This window comes from Coregonus clupeaformis, unplaced genomic scaffold, assembly GCF_020615455.1.
Source record: "Coregonus clupeaformis isolate EN_2021a unplaced genomic scaffold, ASM2061545v1 scaf1285, whole genome shotgun sequence".
In the NCBI taxonomy this organism is placed as follows: domain Eukaryota; kingdom Metazoa; phylum Chordata; class Actinopteri; order Salmoniformes; family Salmonidae; genus Coregonus; species Coregonus clupeaformis.
In genome coordinates this window covers 41,736-67,369 of record NW_025534739.1, presented here as the reverse complement: position 1 = coordinate 67,369, position 25,634 = coordinate 41,736, and the positions used below count along the sequence as shown (strand labels likewise).

At 43.8% G+C, this 25,634-nt stretch overlaps 1 long non-coding RNA gene across 1 annotated transcript; it reads left to right on the top strand.

Moving 5' to 3' along the window:
- Positions 1-10,909: 10,909 nt before the first annotated feature.
- LOC121566521 lies at positions 10,910-12,778 on the top strand. The gene is made up of 3 exons (XR_006000916.1): positions 10,910-10,937; positions 12,600-12,653; positions 12,738-12,778. It is a non-coding gene; the product is annotated as an uncharacterized LOC121566521 (long non-coding RNA).
- The last annotated feature ends 12,856 nt before the right edge of the window (positions 12,779-25,634 follow it).

Genomic DNA, 25,634 nt, shown 5'->3' with positions numbered 1-25,634 from the left:
TAAATTAATTGATACGGTAATTAGTACAAAATTGCCCTGCCAAGAATTAGCCTGCTCTAAAATATGTAAGGGAAAATTTTCTTGGTTCGTGCAGGTCACTGACCTCCTCAGACCAATTGGCAGTACGCCCAGAACATTGTTCTGGGAACCAAAAGGGATATCTCAGTTTCAAGGTCTCAGCTTGGAGAGAAGAAGCCTTGTGAGGTATTGGTCGATCACATGCAGGAACCAAATATTAATGATGAATTAATTATTAATAAGCTAAATCATGCAAATATAACTTGTCTGTGTAAGCAGTATTTAGAACAACTAACGGGACTTCCCCGGCAGAGCTCCCGACCGACGTGTACTATGGTGCTTTTAAGTTTGTTGGAACCTCTCCAGCTTTCTGATAAAAAATAAGTATTCATTTAAGTTTGACTTTGAGTCCCTTCGTGGCTATTTTCCATGACAAAAACCCACCACCCCATTCCACTATTTAACCCTATCTAGTCCTACACCAGACCACTACCACTCAACACCCCCTGCAGCTGTTCTGCAGTAAATCCTCGCAATCCCAAGTACTTCTCTGCCGCTGCCACCACAGCCTCTATTTTCTGGGACTTTCGATCCATTTCAGCAGTACAATTGACTACCATTGCTATAAATGCTAAAAAGCCCACCTTAATGAAGCACATATTCCTCCCATCACTCTCTCTTGGTCTCTGCCTACTCACAGGAATCCTCTCAAGATCCCTCACCCTGTACCCATCTTCCTCTACCACTCTCTTCACTGCTTCGGCATACAACACTTTCTGTACTACTGTAACCCTGGCAACCTCAATCTGCCTTTCTCTCACCTGACATCTCAGATCTCCAGCCCGTTAGCACCCCCATAACTAACACACAGAACTTTCTCCACCGATACCACACATTTCTTCATCTCATGCCCTCCTGCACACTTGTCACATCTAGGCATCTCACGCCTACACACTGCTGCAACAGGCCCATAAACGTCACCCCTAAAACACTGTAGTATTTACTGAACAAAATCGCTCACGGGATAACTGACACTTCCTACCTTGACCTTATCTGGCAGACACTATGCATCAAAATCCAGCATGACAGATAATGTTTTCTGTTTCCCCATGCTCTACACCGGATCTACGTCTCACCAAACGGAGGGCGTCACAGACACCTGGAATCTTCCATTTCAACTGCTCATCCTCAACACTTAAACCTAACCCCGTTATCACTCCTTTCAATGCCACACTGTTCCGGAGAGCAATTCAAGTCACAATTCCTGTCTCTAATCACGTAATCCGCAGCGCCCACTCCCTCTGGGCAGAGGAGAAACAATAAATCATCACGAGTCCACTCAGTTACCTTCACCAACTCAACAGTCCCCAACCTATTCTCCACCTAACCTGACACCATATATGGATCCATTCTCACTACAAATCTCACTCCCACTGGGCCAGAATCATCCTTATCATCCTTGGAACGAGGCCCGAACTCGGAGTTCCTCACAGCAGGTAATTCATCCTCACTCTCACCAGGTTCCATCTCTGAGCTACTGGAGGAAGTATCCCTCTTTATACACTAGACCAGGGGTGTCAAACGTACGGCCCGCGGGCCGGATCAGGCCCGCAAACGGGTTTAATCCGGCCCGCGAGATGATAAAAAAAAAATATATATATATATTATTTTTTTAAGTATAAAAATGCGCTGCAATTTTTCAATAAAATAAACTGCTGTTCCAATTGCGTCCACTGGATGGCGCAATAGCAATTGTGTTAAGCAAGCAAACTGTTTATACCGGGGCAGAGCAAGTAGGTCAAGCACGTGCAGCCAATGAGCTACTTTGTTTTGCCCGCAATATTTATTACGGCTTCTACTTTTAACATTATGTGCTTTGGCACCCTCATTGCCCCAATATGTCCCTGTCAAAAAAGAGAAAAGTGGACGCAGAGTGCAGAGTGTTCCAAGAAAAATGGTCATCCTATTTAATCACGGAATGGGAAAGCTGTATGTTTGGTGTGTTCAGAGCATGTTGCAGTGCTGAAAGAATATAACCTTCGTCGCCACTATGTGAGTCTTCATGCCGACAAATATGACAACTTTCAAGGACAGCGGAGATGAGAGAAGGTGAATGAACTGTTGGCGGGTCTGAAGAAACAGCAGTCTGTGTTTACTCACAGCCGAGACATCAGACGCTGCAGTGAAAGCTAGCTACCTCATTGCTAATGAAATCGCAGTGGCTTCAAAACCATTTAGTGAGGGTGAATTTGTAAAAACATGCATGATGAAGGCAGCGGAGATTGTGTGCCCTGAAAAGCGGCAGGCTTTTGCAAATATCAGCCTGACAAGAAACACAGTTGCAGACAGGATTTCCGATCTTTCAGTGGATTTGGACAGCCAGTTGAAGCAAAAAGTAAAGTCATTTATTGCGTTTTCGGTTGCAACTGATGAAAGCACGGACATTACAGATGTTGCACAACTGGCCATTTTTTCATCCGCGGAGTTGATGACACGTTGACCGTCACCGAGGAGTTTGTGGAGTTGGTGCCGATGACAGATACAACGACAGCAGCTGATATTTTTACCGCACTCGTCGGCGCGCTGGACAGGGTCGGAGTGGACTGGTCCCGCGCTGTCAGCCTGGCTACAGATGGTGCGCCCTCAATGATCGGGAAAAAAGCAGGCGTTGTGACAAAGTTCAGAGAAAGTGCAATCTGCAAATGGAGGACGTGATTTTTTGACTTTTCACTGTATTTTGCACCAGGAGGCTTTGTGTTGCAAGTCATTAAAGATGGATAACGTCATGAAGGTGGTCATCCAAACTGTTAATTTCATCCGATCCAGAAGCCTGAATCACCGTCAGTTTGACAGCCTTCTCAGAGAGAAAGACCACATCTATGGCCTGCCATACCACACTGAGGTAAGATGGTTAAGCCGAGGTGCTGTGCTGAGGCGTTTCTTTGATTTACGAGAACAAATTGAACAGTTCATGGAAGAAAAGGGCAAACCAGTGTTAGAATTTCATTCCGCAGAATGGATGCCGGACCTTGCATTTATGGTGGATGTTACAGAGCACCTGAATAACTTGAACAAACAGCTGCAAGGGCGCAACAAAGTTGTCACGCAGTATTATGACAGCATACGTTCTTTCAAGTTGAAGCTGTCATTGTGGGAGACGCAACTTGCCGGTGGTGATGCAGCTCACTTCCCCTGTCTGAAAAATGTGTGCGCGACCCAACATGTGGCAGACATGAAGCGGTTCAAAGATAAAATAACTGGACTGTTATGGGAGTTTGAGCAACGCTTTCAGATTTATGTTTATATGTTGATGTGCTATTGTTTTTAAATTGATTTTATTTTATTTGTATATTTAACCTATTCTTGACTCTGTGGTTCTTGCACTTGTTTGGGGAACAGGATTTCATTATTTGTATCTACATTTCTGCCTGAGAAATGACACCCTGATATAGTTCTGTGATCTGTGAAACAGTTCTGTTAATCACTGAGGCATTGTGTGTTTGTGTGTTCTTTTTCTTTAGAATTTTCAAATAAACTTGAGGTGTTTTATGATTAATAGTGATGTTGTGCTTGTACTACACACTGTCCTCAGGCTCCAGCTTTATGTTGTATGTTGATCATATTAAAACAAAGAAAACAATCTGAAGTTGTTGTTTTTAAGTTATATATACCATGATTTTTCCGGTCCGGCCCACTTGGGAATAGATTTTCCTCCATGTGGCCCCTGAGCTAAAATGAGTTTGACACCCCTGCACTAGACGATAACCTCCCTCAACACACTGCTTCCCTCTACACTCAGCTCCTTCTCGGCGTTCATCACTGCACCTGCCACCACAGTTAATTCATCCTCACTCTCGGCACGTTCACTTTCCTCCTGTAGCTCTTCTAAAAGTTGTGTGATCTTCCATTCCATATTCACTCAAAACATATTCCACTTTTCTCCTTTGTCCATCATCTTCTCCTTCATCAGACCTTCCAGAAGGTTTGTGCATCCACCACTGCAATCCCCCATCCCACTAGCTTCGGGTAGCTGCTCACCAATGGAGTACCACAGTATAAATGATAATACCCATAAAACCTTGCAGTCAAACAGGGAAATGGTTCCAATCATTTTCCCACCATTCATTTTTCTCATATGGTATTTTAGAAACACTTATAATAAGGGCTGTGTATCGTGTAGGCTTACCCTGGCGTGGCGTTTTGATAACCATGTCAATCTCTCTAGGACAAGGTGACTTATCAATATATTTGCCTGTATTTACCCCTACAAAAATGACATTTAATTAGCTGCTAATGTGGCTATCATAAAGAACTACAAATGCCATGATGATCTGGACAAAATTGCCGAATCGAGTCAAATGTAAGGCTCTCTGGGTTAACTATATAATGTTAGCTAAATTTACTAATGAATAAATAGGATACATTTATTTAAATGGTCAATTCTGTGAACTGTCTTGTGCAAGTTTTAAATTGACACAATACCTGTTAGCAAAGGTGTCAGCTAGAGATGACGTGCAGGAGCTTGCAGTGATTTGTTGTTTTGCATGATGTCTACTTTGATGATAATTAGAGTTTTATAATCTGAGAGGAAATAGAGCCGAATATATTGCTAAAAGTCACGCCAAGTGAAGCCTACACAAAACACAGCCCTTATTTTAAGTGTTTCTAAAATGAATAAAAATGAAAAATGATTGGAACCATTTCCCTGTTTGACCGCTACGTTTTATGACACAATTTTTGCAAAAATAATAATTTAAAAAAAACTGTATTCAGACTTTACCCAGTACTTCGTTGAAGCACCTTTGGCAGTGATTACAGCCTCGAGTCTTCTTGGGTATGACCAGAGAATCTTGTTTCTCATGGTCTGAGAGTCCTTTAGGTGTCTTTTGCCAAACTCCCAGCGGGCAGTCATGTGCCTTTTCATGAGGAGTGGCTTCCGTCGAGCCACTCTACCATAAAGGCCTGATTGGTGGAGATCTGCAGAGATGGTTGTCCTTCTGGAAGGTTCTCCCATCTCCAGAGGAACTCTGGAGCTCTGTCAGAGTGACCACCGGCTTCTCGGTGACCTCCCTGACCAAGGCCTTTCTCCTCCGATTGCTTAGTTTGTCCGGGCGGTCAGCTCTAGAAAAGGTCCTGGTGGTTCCAAACCTCTTCCATTTAAGAATGGAGGCCTTTCGATCATATCCTTGGACTAAAATGATTGACACTTAGGTGCAAGCCTAACATCATGTGCAAAGGGCCTTTGGGTAACGTAGCACATATTCAATGATATCTCTTTTTCTCACGTAGGCTGTTCATTTCTGATCTTTGATACTTTTTCTGGTTTATAAACGTATCATGGTATACTACGTTAACGCTATACGTATGGGCCATATTGTTACTTGGTAGCTACTAGCAACAGACCCTGTGTTGTGGATCATCTACCACTATTTTGGACGGTCCATACTGTAACGTTAACGTTAGTCTCAGGCTTCACTAACTAGCGTTACTGTTTTAGGTGGAGCTATTCTTTGCTACTTTTCAAACAAATACTATGTGATATTTCACATATCATCTTGCTAGAGAGGCCTTTTGTTGTGATATTTAGGCTACTATATAGGCTACTAGCAAAAGACCCTGTGTTGTTAGGATAGATTTATGTTTGTTTCTTCCAACAGATCTTTACACATTTTCCTCACTACAAAATATTCCTGCGGTCCTTGTGGTTACTAAACATATTTTAGATATGCCTTTATGCTATAGCTTATTCCATGTTTACATCTTTGGTTAAATGACTTCAAATGCTAAACTTAAATTTATTTTGTGGAATGTCCATGGAGTTTGTAAACTATCCAAGTTTAAAACTGGTTATTACTAGGCTTAAACAACTTCATTCATCTATTGTGTTCCTACAAGAAACTCACTTGTTGAAGGATGAGCTACTTAAAGTATGCAGGAGATGGCAAGGGCAAGTAATAGCATCCTGTTTCTCCTCTCATTCTCATGGTGTTATGGTTTTAATTCACTCATCTGTTCCGTTTCAAGTGGATACTATTATAACTGATACAGCTGGTAGATACATTTTGATACAGGGAACTCTTTTGAATGAGCATATTAATCTGGTTAATGTTTATGGTCCTAATGATGATAATCCCAAATTCTTTGAGAATGTATTTCTATTGATAGCCTCCATTCCTAATGGCAGGGGACTTTAATTGCACTCTTGATCCTCATCTAGATCGCTCCTCTGGTTTAGACACTTCCCACTTGCAGAGTAGAAAGAAATTACAGCATTTAATTCAGGACTTAAATCTATGTGAACCTTGGAGGACTCAGAACCCGAGTAAAAGGGAGAATTCATGTTACTCGTCAACATTTAAATCATATTCTCATGTAGACTACTTTTTAGTTTCTTGCTCATTGCTTCCCAATGTAGCAGGAAATGGATATGATACTATTGTTTTGAATGACCATTCCCTTGTGTCATTATTCTATAGGGATACAAAACTAGTAAAAGGATCCTCTAGATGGCGTTTGCATCCCAGATGGTTACAGGACCCAGACTTCTTACATTACGTTGGAGTGCGTATAGATGTTTATTTGACATTGAACACTGACCAAACATCAGCGAGTACCAGATGGGAGGCTTTCAAAGCACATATTTGGGGGCAAATTATACGTTTTACCAGTTTAAAATCAAATGAATCAGAAAATGAGAGCGATGGACAGCAAAATCAGAGAATTGGAGAGAAGCTTTTTGGATAACTCAGTCGAAGTAAACAAGGAATGATTTGGTCTTAAAGCTCAGTATGAAGAACTTCCCACCTCAAAGGCTGCAAACAGCTTAACTAGGCTGAAACAGTCCTATGATCAAGGTGAAAAACCTGGTAAATTGCTGGCCTGGCACATTAAGAAGTAAAATTCAGCCTTTAATGCAATTTATAATTTACAAGGACAATTATCAATGGATCCTGTAGAAATAAACCAAACATTTGCTTCCTACTACAACACACTTTACAACTCTGAATCTCCTGAGAACTGAACTAGTCAGGTCTTGATTTTCCCTCTACTTCAGAAGACACTAAATTGGATCTGGAAAAGGAATAGGATGGTGTTGAAATATCTGATGCTATTTTCGATATGAAGGGAGGTAAAGCGGAAGGTCCAGATGGGCTCCCAATAGATATTTAAGGACAAACTTCTAGGTCCACTTTTGGATATGTACAGTGCATTAGGAAAGTACTCAGACCCCTTGATTTTTTCCACAATTTGTTACATTACAGCCTTCTTCTGAAATGAATTAAATAAAACAATTCCTCATCAATCTACACACAATACCCCATAATGAAAAAGTGAAAAGAAGTTCTTAGACATTTTTGCAAATGTATTAAAAACTACACAAATATATTATTTACATGAGTATTATAATAAACACCTTTTGCAATGAGACTGAGATGAATGAGATCAAGGTGATCATGGTTTAGACCAGGGTTCTTCAATTCCGGTCCTGGAGGGTCGAAACACTTCTGTTTTTTATTTCTACTTGGTAGTTAATTGCACTCACCTGGTGTCCAAGGTCTTAATTAGCCCCTGATTAGAAGGAGAGGATGAAAAACAGAGGTGTTTCGGCCCTCCAGGACCGGAATTGAAGAGCCCTGGTTTAGACACTCGCAGAGTAGAAAGACATTTTGTAAATGTGATCGATCAGATGTTGTTTTTGCAACAATTGAACAAAAACCAGTTTTAGCTTTATCATTATGGGGTATTGTGAGTAGATTAATGAGGGGAAAAAACTATTTAATCTATTTTACAGTAAGGCTCTAACGTAACAAAATCTCAAAAAAAGTCCAGGGGTCTGAATACTTTCCGAATGCACTGTATATAGACAGGTGTGGGCCTTTCCAAATCATGTCCAACAAACTGAATTAGATAGAACCTGCTCTTACCCTGAGAAACAGATTTCCCAATCTTCTCCTCCTCTTCTTCATCTTTAATGTTGACATTCAGCTCCAGTGTTTGACTGCAGTCTTCCAGCTTCACTGATGCCATCTCTGGATATTGCAATGCAAACTGGGCTCCACTGTCACAATCAGGACCCAGTGACTGTAGGTTTGGACTCAGTGTGGAAGGAGAGAGGCAGGCTGGGTTTGTCCTCACTGTCGATGTTACCGGCCTCAGACTTATCTGAATCGGCCAGTAGTAATATAGAGAGCACAGACACAAAAGTTAGTGTTGACAGTTCTGGCACTTTCTTTATTCTCTAAAAATATTTTCATATTTTTCTTGTTCAATTATCTAATTCAGTGCCAATACTCATTTTGGGTGCCGGTACTGTTTATATTAAAGTGCAGGAGCTCCACAATACTTTTGAGCTAATACCTAACCTATAGTAGATAAATGCATAAATGACTCAAAAACCATTTAGTACAGGGTTACAGTTTGTTTTAGACAGCACTGTGTGCTATTTTCCTGAATAACCTTGCCTTCACTGTATTACTTCAATCAAAAACCAATTGTATTTCCTGTTCACATCATAGCAACATGTATTGATAAAGACAGAAACAACAGAATGTGTCTGAATATTAGTACACATGTAGAAAACTGATAATCATTACATTCAGCTTCAAAACCGGGAGACCCATGGGGCGGCGCGCAATTGGCCCAGCGTCGTCCAGGGTAGGGGAGGGAATGGCCGGCAGGGATGTAGCTCAGTTGATAGAGCATGGTGTTTGCAAAGCCAGGATTGTGGGTTTGATTCCCACAGGGGGTATGAAAAAAAAAAAAAATCAATGTAAAATAGTAGTGCGACCGTGAAATTGTCTCTCTGATGCACCCGCACTGTCCTCACTGAAGTCCGTTGACACTGACCGAGAGTAGCCGCCATTTTACCAGCTTAGGAATTTTACATTAAAACAATAATATGCTAAACGAACTCAGACATCTCAAATAAATTGATTATTTATTAAACTAACATGAGAAAATGATGTACATTCACTCAGACAAACCCAAAATCTCTAGCTATGTGACTTGTAAAATCGTTTTTATCACGTTCTTTCACTCACTCGGTTTGACACAAAAATAACACATCAAACCTTTACCAAACGTGATAATACCTTAACGGATGTGTTAACTAGCATGTTATGACATGTTCTTTCAACATTAGAAAGTTTAAACGTGCTATTACATACCTGTAGTAATAAATAGAAACGGACACAAAGGTTATCTTCTTGACAACAGAGCTTTCTTTATTGAGAAGAATTGTGCGCGTGATGAAGACATTACGTAATAACGTAAAATTGCGTCATTACGTAGAACACACAATAACGTTACTCAAATTGAATGGCCATCTTGGCGACAAATATGATTTGACATTTGTTAGTTTAGATCTGTTTGTTTATTATCACATATTTGTATTTGTAAAAGTAATTTAAACACAACACATTTTGTATGATCAGATATTTTTATTTTTAAACATAGCACATTGAATGATTGAACAATTACACATTACACATTATTGAACAATTATATTTGATTTATTTTCTTATTAACTAGTAAACCTACACATTCTGAACAATTATAGTTTCAAGCAGTGTATTGGTAGTTAGTTAACATGCTACCTGACTGATCAACAATTATAGGTACAAGCTAATAACAAGGTATATATGCTATCTTATTGAACAAGCAACTTAACTCAAATAATGATATGTGCGCTAGGCATCTCTCTCCAGCTCTCTCCAGATTGTTGTGCTGCTTGGCTGGCCTGCTGCTGCCTGTGCACGAGCTGAGTGTGTGACAGAGAAAATCGTTTTTGTGTCATTTAGAGAGAAAATGTGTGCATTTTAGCGTTTGAGTCACTTTTCAAAAGTTGCTAAAAGTTCAAAATAAGTTTTTTAAAGTAGTTACATTTGTTGCTAGGTGCTGTTTGAAAAAAAAAAGTTGCCAGGGTAGTCTGAAAAGTTGCTAAATCTAGCAACAAAATTGCTAAATTGGCACCACTGGGCCCTACCCCATTACATGAGAACTGGGTATATGCCGCTTCCTAATCCGGGACACTTCTACTTTGCATAGAGTTGATGGAGCTGTTGATTTTTTTTTCTTTTTCTTTTTTTTACCTTTATTTAACTAGGCAAGTCCGTTAAGAACAAATTCTTATTTACAATGACGGCCTACACCGGCCAAACCCGGACGACGCTGGGCCAATTGTGCGCTGCCCTGTGGGACTCCCAATCACGGCCGGTTGTGATAGCCTGGAATCTAAGGCACTACATCTCAAGCACTGAGATGCAGTGCCTTAGACCGCTGAGCCACTCGGGAGCCTGTGGAATGTTGTCCCATTCCTCTTCAGTGGCTGTGCGAAGTTGCTGTATATTGACGGGAACTGGAACAAGCTGTGGTACACGTCGATCCAGCCCTCCCAAACATGCTCAATGGGTGACATGTCTGGTGAGTATGCAGGACATGGAAGAACTGGGACATTTTCAGCTTCCTGGAATTGTGTACAGATCCTTGCGACATTGGGCCCTGCATTATCATGCTGAAACATGACGTGATGTCGGCAGGTCAATGGGCCTCAGGATCTTGTCATGGTATCTCTGTGATTACATTTTCCATTGATAAAATGCAATTTTGTTCCTTCTCCGTAGCTTATGCCTGCCCATACCATAACCCTGACACTAACATGGGGTACTGTGTTCACGACATTGACATCAGCAAACCACACGCCCACACAACGCCATACACAGTGGTCAGCAGTTGTGAGGCTGGTTGGGCATACTGCCAAATTCTCTAAAACAAAGTTGGAGGTGACTTATGGTAGAGAAATTACATTAAATTATCTGGCAACAGCTCTGGTGGACATTCCTGCAGTCAGCATGCCAATTGCATGCTTCCTCAAAACTTGAGACATCTGTGGCCATGTGCCACCTCAAGCCAGAGCGACAGTAAGTGTCTGGTTGTAGTTTTAGGGTAAACAATTGAATTGTATGAAGTATTATAGCTTTACAAACCTTTCAAAGCACCCAATTGTCATACCTGAGTAAAAGTAAAGATACCTTAATAGAAAATGACTCAAGTAAAACTGAAAGTCACCCAGTAAAATACTACTTGAGTAAAAGTCTATAAGTATGTGGTTTAAAATATACTTAAGTATCAAAAGTAAATGTAATTGCTAAAATATACTTTACTATCAAAAGTCAAAGTAAACGTATAAATAATTTCAAATTCCTCATTTTAAGTAAACCAGACGACACCATTTTATTTTTTAAATTGTATTTATGGATAGCCAGGGGCACACCAACACTCAGATTTTCTCTTGATAATTACGTGAATTTCACCATTTTTCTGTCCTAAGCATTCAAAATGTAACAAGTACTTTTAGGTGTCAGGGAAAATGTATGGAGTAAAAAGTACATCATTTTCTTTTGGAATGTAGTGAAGTAAAAGTTGTCAAAAGTAGAAATAGTAAAGTAAAGTACAGTTACCCAAAAAATGACTTAAGTAGTACTTTAAAGTATTTTTACTTAAGTACTTTACACCACTGGGCATTGTGTTGTGTGACAAAACTTCACATTTTAGATTATTATTTTTTTAACGGGGTATTTTACAGTGAGGGAGAAAAGTATTTGATTCCCTGCTGATTTTGTACGTTTGCCCACTGACAAAGAAATGATCAGTCTATAATTTTAATGGTAGGTTTATTTTAACAGTGAGGGACAGAATAACAACAAAAATCTTATATATCCCAGCTTTACATTGGGTGGAAGATGGGCTTACCCTGGCGTAACGTTTTGATAACAGTGTAAATCTCTCTAGGACAAGGTGACTTTGATCAATATATTCACCTGCATTTACCCCCCAAAAATGAAACGCTAATTAGCTGCTAATGTGGCTATCCTAGTAACTTCAAGAGCCAGTGTCTTTGAAAAGACCCTACAACAAGGTACATAATGGTTCAAGTCTGATAAACAAGCCTACTTTCTCAAAGTTCTGTTCCTACCAACTGTATGGGATGAACAGGAAAATCTGATAAGTGTGTACTATAAATGTGGTAACGGTTTGACATCTGTGATATTCTCTGTAATTGCAGATGCAGAGGACTTGAGGCCATGTGCCACCTCAAGCCAGAGCAACAGTAAGTGTCTGGTTGTAGTTTTAGGGTAAACAATTAGTTTTAGGGTAAACAATTGAATTGTATGAAGTATTATAGCTTTACAAACCTTTCAAAGCCACTCAATAGAATACAATTACCATCATATTTTTGCATATTAGGTTATTTAAAGTCATATTACTACTTTGTGCATACTGTTAGAACTTTCCAAATAGTTGTGGTGCTGTGTATGGGTGAAACTTGTATTTACAACAGTAGTGAAATCACCCTAATCTTCTGGGGTAAAACACAAGTGTGATGCCATGTTTGTAAATATCTGTATGTATTTGCCATCAAACTAAAAGCATAATAAATAAATAAATTATGCTTAGCATTTATTTTTGTTGGGATTCATTAACCTTCCCACTGAGCTCCTGACTGACATCCCTTCACGTTTGGTTCTGTGCCAGTTTCAAAAGCAAAGTTTGTCTTCATGTTTTTCCTTCTATTTTCTCAGTTAGTCCAAGTGGCAGCCAGGAAGAAGCTGGCCAAGACAGAGCATCAGAATCAGGTTTCTTTAGCCATCAAGATATTGATCTCGAAATCGTAAATGTAGAAAGTTTGAATAACAGCATGATTTTTTCTTATATTTTAGACCAAGAGCTGCCATCCCTGCTTGATGATCCTGTGGCTTCTGAGATGCCTGCTAGATACATTAAAGGTATATTATGCTAGCCTATATGTTACAACATGTTGCTTCTCTTGTATTGTCAACATCAATTCCAAATTGTTTGGCTGTCAGCAGATACGTGGTTATCAATACTACTAATATATATGAAGGGTGGATATTTTGATCGCGGTATTTCACATGGCCTTGATACATGTCCTGCCTGGTACTCATGGCTTGTATTGTCACACTACTTGCAGCAAAACTGTTGAGTCTTTATTATTTTGCAGATCTTCAAGCAGTGGAGATGAGGATAATGGTGAAACTGGAGATGATCCGTACAGAGTTCAGGACTGCTCTGAACCAAGTTATGGAGGCCATAGAGGATAATGGTGGAACTGGAGATGATCCGTACAGAGTTCAGGACTGCTCTGAACCAAGTTATGGAGGCCATAGAGGATAATGGTGGAACTGGAGATGATCCGTACAGAGTTCAGGACTGCTCTGAACCAAGTTATGGAGGCCATAGAGGATAATGGTGAAACTGGAGATGATCCGTACAGAGTTCAGGACTGCTCTGAACCAAGTTATGGAGGCCATAGAGGATAATGGTGGAACTGGAGATGATCCGTACAGAGTTCAGGACTGATCTGAACCAAGTTATGGAGGCCATAGAGGATAATGGTGGAACTGGAGATGATCCGTACAGAGTTCAGGACTGCTCTGAACCAAGTTATGGAGGCCATAGAGGATAATGGTGGAACTGGAGATGATCCGTACAGAGTTCAGGACTGCTCAGAACCAAGTTATGGAGGCCATAGAGGATAATGGTGGAACTGGAGATGATCCGTACAGAGTTCAGGACTGCTCTGAACCAAGTTATGGAGGCCATAGAGGATAATGGTGGAACTGGAGATGATCCGTACAGAGTTCATACGATCGAGGTATTTAACTTATCTTAAGAAGAAACGATCAACCCTCTGCCTGTTTACACAAGTTTTAGCCCATGATTACATGATACACTACAAAAATGATTTCTCATTACTATCAATCAGAACTGTATGGCCAGCTGTTTTAGCTGAGGAACACACAAATGAGTGGGGTTTCTTTTATTTTTTTATCAGATCCGATACCTGACCCTCTGCTGTGGCCTGGACCTGGGCTCAGGAATCAGACGAATGATGAGAAAAATTAGAACAGAGGAGCTGTGGACAGGCTACTCCTTGAAGGGCAGGAAGGGGAAGAGGGCCTTTAATGAGCTATCAATCTATGATGCTGTCACAAGTAAGTAAATGCACAAGTTTAGATCCTTATTTATTATTATTTAGTAGATAGTATTATTGGTCAAGTGATGGTAAGTCAAATGTGTTTTTATTAACATTTCAAATGAATTAAAATCAGTAACAAGGCAGTTACAAATTAATGTGAAATCCTACCACCTGTTAAGATCGGAGAGAGAGGACAAAGGAAAGGTGAAGGAGAGAGGTCTCATGGCCAAAACTGCCTATGGGGGACGAGAGGGACAATACCCAATCTCTGTCTCAGCCAGCATAGGTGGAAAAGTAATGATATGACATGGAATGTACCATTTACAATTATTTTTCACAACATAGGAGCGTCCCTGAAAGCACACCCCAAGGCTACCTACCAAGAGGTAGATGACAAAATAGCAGACGCTCTCAAACATGCACCAGCTCGGCTCAAGAGTAAGAGAAAGGTATGATTAAAAATAACACTTTATGATTGTTTAGATTTTTTTTACTTCACTTTAATCCAGTCGGTCAATATAGCTAAATGATTGTGCTAGTAAAAAAGGAATGTAGTAGGGAGTCAACGTTAAACCGGCATTTTGATCATTTGTTTACGGAAAATAATGACCAGTTTGTGTTATTTTGACTTCCAGGAGCGGGTCGAGGAAGAGACTGTGGATGAGGATGGAGCAGCAGCACCTGAATAAACATAACATAGTTATTCACTTTTAGCTTTAAGCAGTTTTACAGTTCTTTTTTATTTATTTTTTATTTCACCTTTATTTAACCAGGTAAGCCAGTTGAGAACAGGTTCTCATTTACAACTGCGACCTGGCCAAGATAAAGCAAAGTAGTGCAATAAAAACAACACAGAGTTACATATGGGGTAAAAAACATAAAGTCAGAAATACAACAGAAAATATATATACAGTGTGTGCAAATGTAGCAAGTTATGGAGGTAAGGCAATAAATAGGCTATAGTGCAGAATAATTACAATAGTATTAACACTGGAATGCTAGATGTGCAAGAGATTATGTGCAAATAGAGATACTGGGGTGCAAAAGAGCAAAATAAATAACAATATAGGGATGAGGTAGTTGGGTGGGCTAATTTCAGATGGGCTGTGTACAGGTACAGTGATCGGTAAGGTGCTCTGACAACTGATGCTTAAAGTTATTGAGGGAGATAAGAGTCTCCAGCTTCAGAGATTTTTGCAATTCGTTCCAGTCATTGGCAGCAGAGAACTGGAAGGAATGGCGGCCAAAGGAGGTGTTGGCTTTGGGAATGACCAGTGAGATATACCTGCTGGAGCGCAGACTACGGGTGGGTGCTGCTATGGTGACCAATGAGCTAAGATAAGGCGGGGATTTGCCTAGCAGTGATTTATAGATGGCCTGGAGCCAGTGGGTTTGACGACGAACATGTAGTGAGGACCAGCCAACAAGAGCGTACAGGTCACAGTGGTGGGTAGTGTATGGGGCTTTGGAGACAAAACGGATGGCACTGTGATAGACTACATCCAATTTGCTGAGTAGAGTGTTGGAGGCTATTTTGTAAATGACATCGCCGAAGTCAAGGATCGGTAGGATAGTCAGTTTTACGAGGGCATGTTTGGCAGCATGAGTGAAGGAGGCTTTATTGCGAAATAGGAAGCCGATTCTAGATTTAACTTTGGATTGGAGATTCTTTATGTGAGTCTGGAAGTTGAGTTTACAGTCTAACCAGACACCTAGGTATTTGTAGTTGTCCACATACTCTAGGTCAGACCCGTCGAGAGTGGTGATTCTAGTCGGGTGGGCGGGTGCCAGCAGCGTTCGATTGAAAAGCATGCATTTAGTTTTACTAGTGTTTAAGAGCAGTTGGAGGCTACTGAAGGATTGTTTTATGGCATTGAAGCTCGTTTGGAGGTTTGTTAACACAGTGTCCAATGAAGGGCCAGATGTATACAAAATGGTGTCGTCTGCGTAGAGGTGGATCTGAGAGTCACCAGCAGCAAGAGCGACATCATTGATATACACGGAGAAAAGTGTCGGCCCAAGAATTGAACCCTGTGGCACCCCCATAGAGACTGCCATAGGTCCAGACAACAGGCCCTCCGATTTGACACACTGAACTCTATCTGAGAAGTAGTTGGTGAACCAGGCGAGGCAGTCATTTGAGAAACCAAGGCTATTTAGTCTGCACTTCTTGATTGGAGTGCAGTGTTCATGTTTTTACTGACTTGTTATTTTGTGAGCTTATTGCTGTGATTTTGTTTACGAATTTATTGTGATACAGTTTAAGTAAAAGAAGAACTTATTTTCTGGCATTTTGCATATTTCGTCAGTGGACACCTACCGACAGGATACTGTTTATATGTTCAGGGTAGATTAAATGACATGTTTTAAGGGTCCTCCCGAGTGGCGCAGTGGTCTAAGACACTGCATCGCAGTGCAAGCTGCGTTGCTACAGATGCTGGTTCGATACCTGTCTGTGTCGCAGCCAGCCACGACCGGGAGACCCATGAGGTGATGCACAATTGGCCCAGTGTCGTCTGGGTTAGGGGAGGGTTTGGCCAGCCGCAATGTCCTTGTCCCCATCACACTGTTACGTGCCTTATTGGTACTATAGGTACCCACTGACTAAAGTTACTGTTAGGCTAGGTGGGGACTCAGGCGCAGAGACGGACACACGGACAAAGAGGGTGAATTAAGATGTTGTTTATTCAGCGTGTTTTGGCAGAGAGGAGTAGTTCAGGGTGGAGCAGCTTCAGACCGGGGTAGGAGCTGCGTGGGGTGGAGAGCCAGTAGCACTGAGAGCTGGATGCCGAGGATATCAGACAACAGATGAGCAGGTTGCGGCGTGGGAGTGGCAGGCAGGCAGGCAGCAGGAACAGACGGGATCTGGTCGAAGGAGAGACAGGTTACAAACGTGGCAGAGACAACTATAATGCTGAGAGGGTAACAACTAAACTGAGATTGCTGTACGGAGCCAAGTTACCACAGGTGGTGTAGGAACGAACTGGCGCTGGAGAGGTGGCCAGCCCGGGTAGATAACTGCTGGTTGATTGGTGACAATGAGCTGCAGCTGGATGTAACTGAGCAGGAGAGAGAATGGCCACGCCCCCTGACCTAGATCCTCTGACTGGGCTGCACAGCGGGAGGAGACAGACACAGACAACACACACAGGGAAAAAGGGAAAAGGAAAACAAGCGGGGACAGGAACAACAGTGCCGGACCGTAACAGTACCCCCCCCTCAACGGGCGCCACCCGGCGACCCACCCGGCTTGTCAGGGTGGTCCCTATGGAAGTCAGCCACCAGCTGCGGGTCCAGTATAAACCGCCGGGGAATCCAGGACCTCTCCTCGGGACCGTATCCCTCCCAGTCCACCAGGTACTGAAGACCTCTACCACGCCTCCGGACGTCCAGCAGTCTCCGCACCGTGTAGGCTGGATGGTCGTACACACGCGGTGGCGGAGGGGGATCCACAGGCGGACACAAAGGGCTGGAGGAGACCAGCTTCAGCTGGGACACGTGAAATGTGGGATGGACTCTCATGGCCTGGGGAAGCTTCAACCCGAACAGCCGAAGGGTTGATGATGGAGTCGATCTCGAAAGGACCCAAATACCGGGGCGACAGCTTACGGGAGTCAGTGCGCAGAGGGATGTTGCTGGAGGAGAGCCAGACTCGCTGACCAGGCTGGAACTGGGGAGCGACTACCCTGTGCCTGTCCGCCACTCTCTTGTTACGCTCTGCTGTCCGTAGAAGGACCTCACGGGTGTCCACCCACACCTTGCGGCAGCGACGAAGGTTATCCTGAACTGACGGGACGGCTAACTCCTTTTCCTGAGACGGGAACAATGGCGGTTGGTACCCCAAAGCCGCCTCAAATGGTGAGAGGTGGCAGATGAGGTGAGGGAATTGTGGGCATATTCGACCCACGGGAGGTGTTTGGCCCAGGTGGACGGGTTCTGGGATGTCACACAGCGTAGAGCAGCCTCCAGGTCCTGATTGGTCCTCTCAGTCTGGCCATTGGACTGGGGATGGAAACCTGATGAGAGACTGACAAAGGCACCCAGAGCAGAACAAAACTCCTTCCATACCCGAGAAATGAACTGTGGGCCTCTATCGGACACTATGTCCACAGGTATTCCATGGGGACGGAATACATGTAGGACAAAGAGGTCGGCTGTCTCACTGGCAGACGGTAATTTTGGTAATGCAACAAAATGGGCAGATTTAGAGAATCTGTCCACGATGGTGAGTATGGTGTCATTACCTTCAGACATAGGAAGTCCAGTGACGAAGTCCAAGGCCACGTGAGACCAAGGACGACTCGGGACTGGGAGAGGCCGCAGCAGGCCCGAAGGAGCCCGGTGGGAAGCCTTATTTTGGCCACAGATGGAACAGGCCGCCACGTATTCCCGGACGTCAGCCTCGACGGATGGCCACCAAAAGTGCCTCTTCAGTAGCGACAGTGTACGGTTCATACCAGGGTGACAGGAGAAGCGCGAGGTGTGGATCCAGTTGAGCACTTGCGGCCGCACGGCTGCGGGAACATAGAGAAGGTCGGGGGGGCCAACGGCCGGTCCAGGTTCCGACTCTTGTGCCGATCGGACGAGGGACTCGATTTCCCAGTGAACAGCCGCCACCAAACAGGAAGCGGGCAGAACAGGTTCAGGATTGCTGGAGTCTTCATTGTCTGTAAACTGGCGAGAGAGAGCATCAGGCTTGACATTACGTGTGCCAGGACGATATGTTAAAATAAACTTGAACCTGCTGAAGAACAGAGCCCATCTGGCCTGACGGGAGTTTAGCCTCTTGGATGACTGGATGTAAGCCAGGTTCTTGTGGTCTGTCCAGACTATGAAGGGTTGCTCTGCTCCATCTAGCCAGTGCCTCCACTCCTCCAACGCCAACTTGACAGCAAGCAACTCCCGGTTACCCACGTCGTAGTTCTTCTCAGCAGGGGTCAATCTCCTGGAGAAAAAGGCCACAGGATGGAGCTTCTGGTCCGTGGGGGAACATTGTGACAGGACAGCCCCCACCCCCGAATCAGAGGCGTCCACTTCCACAATAAACTGCAAACTAGTGTCTGGATGAATAAGAACAGGTGAGGTGGAGAACAGTTCCTTCAGTGTACTCACGGCTGACTCGGCCTCAGGCGTCCACAGGAATGGCACCTTTGGGGAGGTGAGCTTGGTCAGGGGGGCAACCACTCGGCTGAAACCCCTGATGAAGCGGCGGTAGAAGTTGGCGAAGCCCAGGAAGCGTTGTAGCTGCTTCCGAGACGTGGGTGTTGTGGGCATTGAGTCAGGTGTAGCACTCGCAAGTACGCCCACTTTTACCTGCGAGCTTTGTCTTTTAGGCGAACCGGACAGTTAACCAGGAAATGAGTGCGGTCCCCACAGTACACGCACTCACCAGCCCGCATGCGCCGTTCCTTTTCGGGCAGGGGACAGACGAGCACGGCCCAGCTGCATGGGCTCGTCTAGTTCCGTGGAGGGATCCGCTGAGGTGTATGGGCGGTGTCCGAGTGGTGGTGTTGCTCGGGTTGCAGAAAGCGAGGGAGCCCCGCCTGCGGTGCGGACCCGACCGCCCCTCTCCTGTCTCCTCTCCCGTAGCCTGTTGTCTATTCGTGTAGCAAGGGAAACGAGAAAATGAAGGTTAGCAGGCTCCTCACGAACAGCTAGTTCATCCTTAATCGTGTCACTCAAACCGTTAACAAACGCTCCCTGAAGAGCGTCGTCTCTCCACTTGGAATCGGCTGCCAAGGTCCAAAAATCAATGGCGTATTCAGCCACGCTACCCGTGCCCTGTCGTAGCTTCAACAGTCTCTTTGTGGCGGTCCCGGCATGGTCCGGGTGATCAAACACAATTTCCAATTGAGAGGAAAAATCGTCAAACGACAGGCTGGCAATCTGCTGAGTAGAACAAGCCGCTTCTGCCCAAATCAAAGCTTTGCCCCTCAGTAACCCCAGAGCGTAATGTACCTTTGAGGATTCCGTGGAGAAAGACAGGGGCTTCTGTTGGAACACCAAGCGGCACTGAAGCAGGAAACCACGGCATTTGTTCAGGTCCCCGGTGAAAGGTTCGGGTGAGGTTGTAGGGGGTTCCCGAAGGGCAGGAGCGAAAGCCGAGCCTGGAGCAACTGTAGGAGGAACAGGCGGAGGAGAAGCAGAGGGAGGAAGAGTAGTGAGTGTTACCAGGTTAGCTACCTGAGAGGTGAGCTGAGATACTTGATCCAACAACCGCTGGTTGTTATCCAATAGAGACCGGATGAGTTGGTCGTGTTGTCCCAATAACATTCCCTGTGAATGGAGGGCGCATTGTACGCCATCACCCCTTGTTTCATGTGGCATCTCTGCTGAGTCCATGTTTGGCCAGTTCGTTCTGTTAGGCTAGGTGGGGACTCAGGCGCAGAGACGGACACACGGACAAAGAGGGTGAATTAAGATGTTGTTTATTCAGCGTGTTTTGGCAGAGAGGAGTAGTTCAGGGTGGAGCAGCTTCAGACCGGGGTAGGAGCTGCGTGGGGTGGAGAGCCAGTAGCACTGAGAGCTGGATGCCGAGGATATCAGACAACAGATGAGCAGGTTGCGGCGTGGGAGTGGCAGGCAGGCAGGCAGCAGGAACAGACGGGATCTGGTCGAAGGAGAGACAGGTTACAAACGTGGCAGAGACAACTATAATGCTGAGAGGGTAACAACTAAACTGAGATTGCTGTACGGAGCCAAGTTACCACAGGTGGTGTAGGAACGAACTGGCGCTGGAGAGGTGGCCAGCCCGGGTAGATAACTGCTGGTTGATTGGTGACAATGAGCTGCAGCTGGATGTAACTGAGCAGGAGAGATAATGGCCACGCCCCCTGACCTAGATCCTCTGACTGGGCTGCACAGCGGGAGGAGACAGACACAGACAACACACACAGGGAAAAAGGGAAAAGGAAAACAAGCGGGGACAGGAACAACAGTGCCGGACCGTAACAGTTACGTTACCAGAAACTGTATTTTATGGGGCTCTCAACAAACTTTCTGACGTTTAGCAACGTTATGAGGTTGACTTAAAAATACACATATTTAACGGTTTAAAATCCCCCACATTTCTACGTCCTGAAAAGACTTGGGACATAAGTTTTGTCAGCGGACACCACAGCTACGTAGAAGGAACGTTTCACAATAACCTTATCATGACTTATGTAGGGACTAAAATAACTTTGGTGACATCCTGGAACGTAATTTTGTTAGCTGGGAAAGCTCACTGTAGAAACGTATTCCAGTTTCTGCCTTCCAGCTGGAATGGAAACCTTTGCCAGTGGGTGTGCGTGTGGAAACTACCTGCTCCTCCCCTCTGAAGCATAGGTTACTGTATCCTACTGACAACATTACAAGCATGATTCAGAAATTAGGGAGATATGTTTAATTTGAGAAGAATGGATTAACTTTTTCAATGCTAGTTAAGGATACTATAGTCACCATGTTTCACATTGGATTTATTAACTACAAAAAGGTACGACCTGTTTTTAATTCTAGTGCTACACTGCACTGCACAAACAAGGTTGTTAGCTAGCTAGCTAACATCTGCTCTGGTCCAACGTTAAACCAACTCTGAAGTTCAGACATTCAAAGTTCCTCCATAGAAGCCCCTCCTCCGTAGGTATAATTCTGTGGGCCTAATTCAGATAATGCAGGTCATAACACGATGCCCAGCTCTTCAATGCAAGCTTTCTCTATCCTCTAACGAGCTCTCCACACCCGCAAAATGTGGCACCTTACACTGTGATTGGCAGCACAGTGTGCTCTGAATGATTTTCCTATACAGATACTCTGTGGTGTGCTAGTGTATTTATTCTCCCACTTGGATGTCACTTCCACAAGCTTTAAATTGAGGGCCAGGTTGTCAGGATGGGTAATGTACTGTACACATGAATGACAAGTACTCCTAAAGATACACTTCATTTTAACTAGCTAAATCCTGTGTAACAACTAGTAATTACATTGTACTTGGCTAACATTACATGTACTATGCTTTGAAATAGTGTCTTCTTCTTCATCTGTGACTTGTATTTATTATGAATCCCCATTAGCCTGCCCGGAACTTCCTGTTCCCCTGTACCACAGTGCAACTGTGAACTCTTCCTGGGGTCCAGCAAAATTAAGGCAGTTCATACAATTTTAAAAACAATTTAAAAACATTACAAGCCCTGTTCTAAGCCAATTGCAATTTTCTTAAGTCCTTTTTTGTGTCACCTGACCACACGACTTAACAGTAGTCCAGGTTTGACAAAACTAGGGTCTGTAGGACATGCCTTGTTGATAGTGCTGTTAAGAAGGTAGAGCAGCGCTTTATTATGGACAAATTTCTCCCCATCTTAGCAACTGTTGTATTAATATTTTTTGACCATGACAGTTTACAATCCAGGGTTACTCCAAGCAGTTTAGTCACCTCAATTTGCTCAATTTCCACATGGATGGAACGCTTTATTTTGGAGGCAAGTGCTAGCAACAACATTGACTGGAGATATATTTTGAACAGTGCACATTAATGTTTAAGTAATTGTATTTTACCAGGTAAGTTGACGAACACATTCTCATTTACAGCTACAACCTGGGAAATAGTTACAGTGGAGAGGATGGGGGATGAATGAGCCGATTGGAAGCTAGGGATGATTAGGTGGCTGTGATGGTCTGAGGGACAGATTGGTAATTCAGCCAGGACACTGGGGTTAACACCCCTACTCTTATGATAAGTGGCATGGGATCTTTAGTGACCGCAGACAGTCAGGGCACCCGTTTAACATCCCATCTGAAAGACGGCACACAGGGCAATGTCCCCAATCAATGCCCTGGGGCATTGGGATGAGTGCCTCCTGCTGGCCCGTCAACACCACTTCCAGCAGCATCTGGTCTCCCATCCAGGGACCGACCAGGACCATCCCTGCTTAGCTTCAGAGGCTAGCTAGCAGTGTGGTGCAGGGGAGTATATTGCTGGCAAATATTAATTAGAGCCTATTGAGCATAGGCTATAATATCTCAGACACCCAGAGCATCCACAAGGGATCCCAACCTTTGTCACAGTTGTTAATAAATCAGATGCAGCTGAGAAGCGAAAAAAGAAGATTGTGAATTTAGTGGAAACCTGCCCATTTGTAACAAGCATGGTAACAAGCATTCATTGGTACACTTCTGTAATTACAGACCACAATTACTACCTGGTACATGTTATTACATTGTAACTATGTGTCATTACAGTTAACTACAATACTTGTTTACAGTGTAGTTACACATGTAATTACACTGTAATAAGGACCCCATAAAAGGAAGTGTTACCGGCATCTCTTCTTTATGTATATGTTGGTGTGCTTTTAAAAACCCTAGAGCACCCCTGTGGAAATAAAATTAGCATAATAATATCAATCCCCATCAAAATCTGTCTGTTTAAGCTAGAGATGTATTTTTTGCATGGGCTGCGTCTCAATCCACCACATCCTCTGAGGTCGGCCTTCCTCATCTGCGGTGGAAGAACTACAGTGTTGTTTGTCAGACCAGGAGACTTCTGTCTGTAGCGTCCGAGAAGTTTGGCCTACACATCGAAAGGTGAGACTCACCAACAAGTTCATGTCTGTTGTTTCGCTCTAGGTCGCCTACAAGTGTCTGAAGGTAGCAGGTACCAGTTTAAAACATTTGTGGAAGTATATATTGAAGTACTTTAGTGCCCCAAAAAGGTGTTAAATACGGTAAATATATATATATATATACACTGCTCAAAAAAATTAAGGGAACACTAAAATAACACATCCTAGATCTGAATGAATGAAATAATCTTATTAAATACTTTTTTTCATTACATAGTTGAATGTGCTGACAACAAAATCACACAAAAATTATCAATGGAAATCAAATGTATCAACCCATGGAGGTCTGGATTTGGAGTCACCCTCAAAATGAAAGTGAAAAACCAACCTACAGGCGGATCCAACTTTGATGTAATGTCCTTAAAACAAGTCAAAATGAGGCTCAGTAGTGTGTGTGGCCTCCACGTGCCTGTATGACCTCCCTACAACGCCTGGGCATGCTTCTGATGAGGTGGCGGATGGTGTCCTGAGGGATCTCCTCCCAGACCTGGACTAAAGCATCCGCCAACTCCTGGACAGTCTGTGGTGCAATGTGGCGTTGGTGGATGGAGCGAGACATGATGTCCCAGATGTGCTCAATTGGATTCAGGTCTGAGGAACAGGCGGGCCAGTCCATAGCATCAATGCCTTCCTCTTGCAGGAACTGCTGACACATTCCAGCCACATGAGGTCTAGCATTGTCTTGCATTAGGAGGAACCCAGGGCCAACCGCACCAGCATATGGTCTCACAAGGGGTCTGAGGATCTCATCTCGGTACCTAATGGCAGTCAGGCTACCTCTGGCGAGCACATGGAGGGCTGTGCGGCCCCCCAAAGAAATGCCACCCCACACCATGACTGACCCACCGCCAAACCGGTCATGCTGGAGGATGTTGCAGGCAGCAGAACGTTCTCCACGGCATCTCCAGACTCTGTCACGTCTGTCATGTGCTCAGTGTGAACCTGCTTTCATCTGTGAAGAGCACAGGGCGCCAGTGGCGAATTTGCCAATCTTGGTGTTTTCTGGCAAATGCCAAATGTCCTGCACGGTGTTGGGCTGTAAGCACAACCCCCACCTGTGGACGTCGGGCCCTCATACCACCCTCATGGAGTCTGTTTCTGACCGTTTGAGCAGACACATGCACATTTGTGGCCTGCTGGAGGTCATTTTGCAGGGCTCTGGCAGTGCTCCTCATGCTCCTCCTTGCACAAAGGCGGAGGTAGCAGTCCTGCTGCTGGGTTGTTGCCCTCCTACGGCCTCCTCCACGTCTCCTGATGTACTGGCCTGTCTCCTGGTAGCGCCTCCATGCTCTGGACACTACGCTGACAGACACAGCAAACCTTCTTGCCACAGCTCGCATTGATGTGTCATCCTGGATGAGCTGCACTACCTGAGCCACTTGTGTGGGTTGTAGACTCCGTCTCATGCTACCACTAGAGTGAAAGCACCGCCAGCATTCAAAAGTGACCAAAACATCAGCCAGGAAGCATAGGAACTGAGAAGTGGTCTGTGGTCACCACTTGCAAAACCAGTCCTTTATTGGGGGTGTCTTGCTAATTGCCTATAATTTCCACCTGTTGTCTATTCCATTTGCACAACAGCATGTGACATTTATTGTCAATCATTGTTGCTTCCTAAGTGGACAGTTTGATTTCACAGAAGTGTGATTGACTTGGAGTTACATTGTGTTGTTTAAGTGTTCCCTTTATTTTTTTGAGCAGTGTATATGTTTTACTGATCTTTATTAATATAGGACAGAAACTTCAAAACCCTTTGAAAATGATTAGTGATATCATCTCCCACTATCACATTTCAATTACAAAGTAACTTAAATTCCAATTCCACATTTTCCTCATTCAAAAGCATAGAAGAGTTTTGGAATTGGATGTCAGAATGACAGAATTCAACCTAGCAATAGACTGGGTCAATTTAGGGAGGTCTAACTTATCAAGATAATTTATAGATAGATAGAACCTGCTCTTACCATGAGAAACAGATTTCCCTATCTTCTCCTCCTCTTCTTCATCTTTAATGTTGA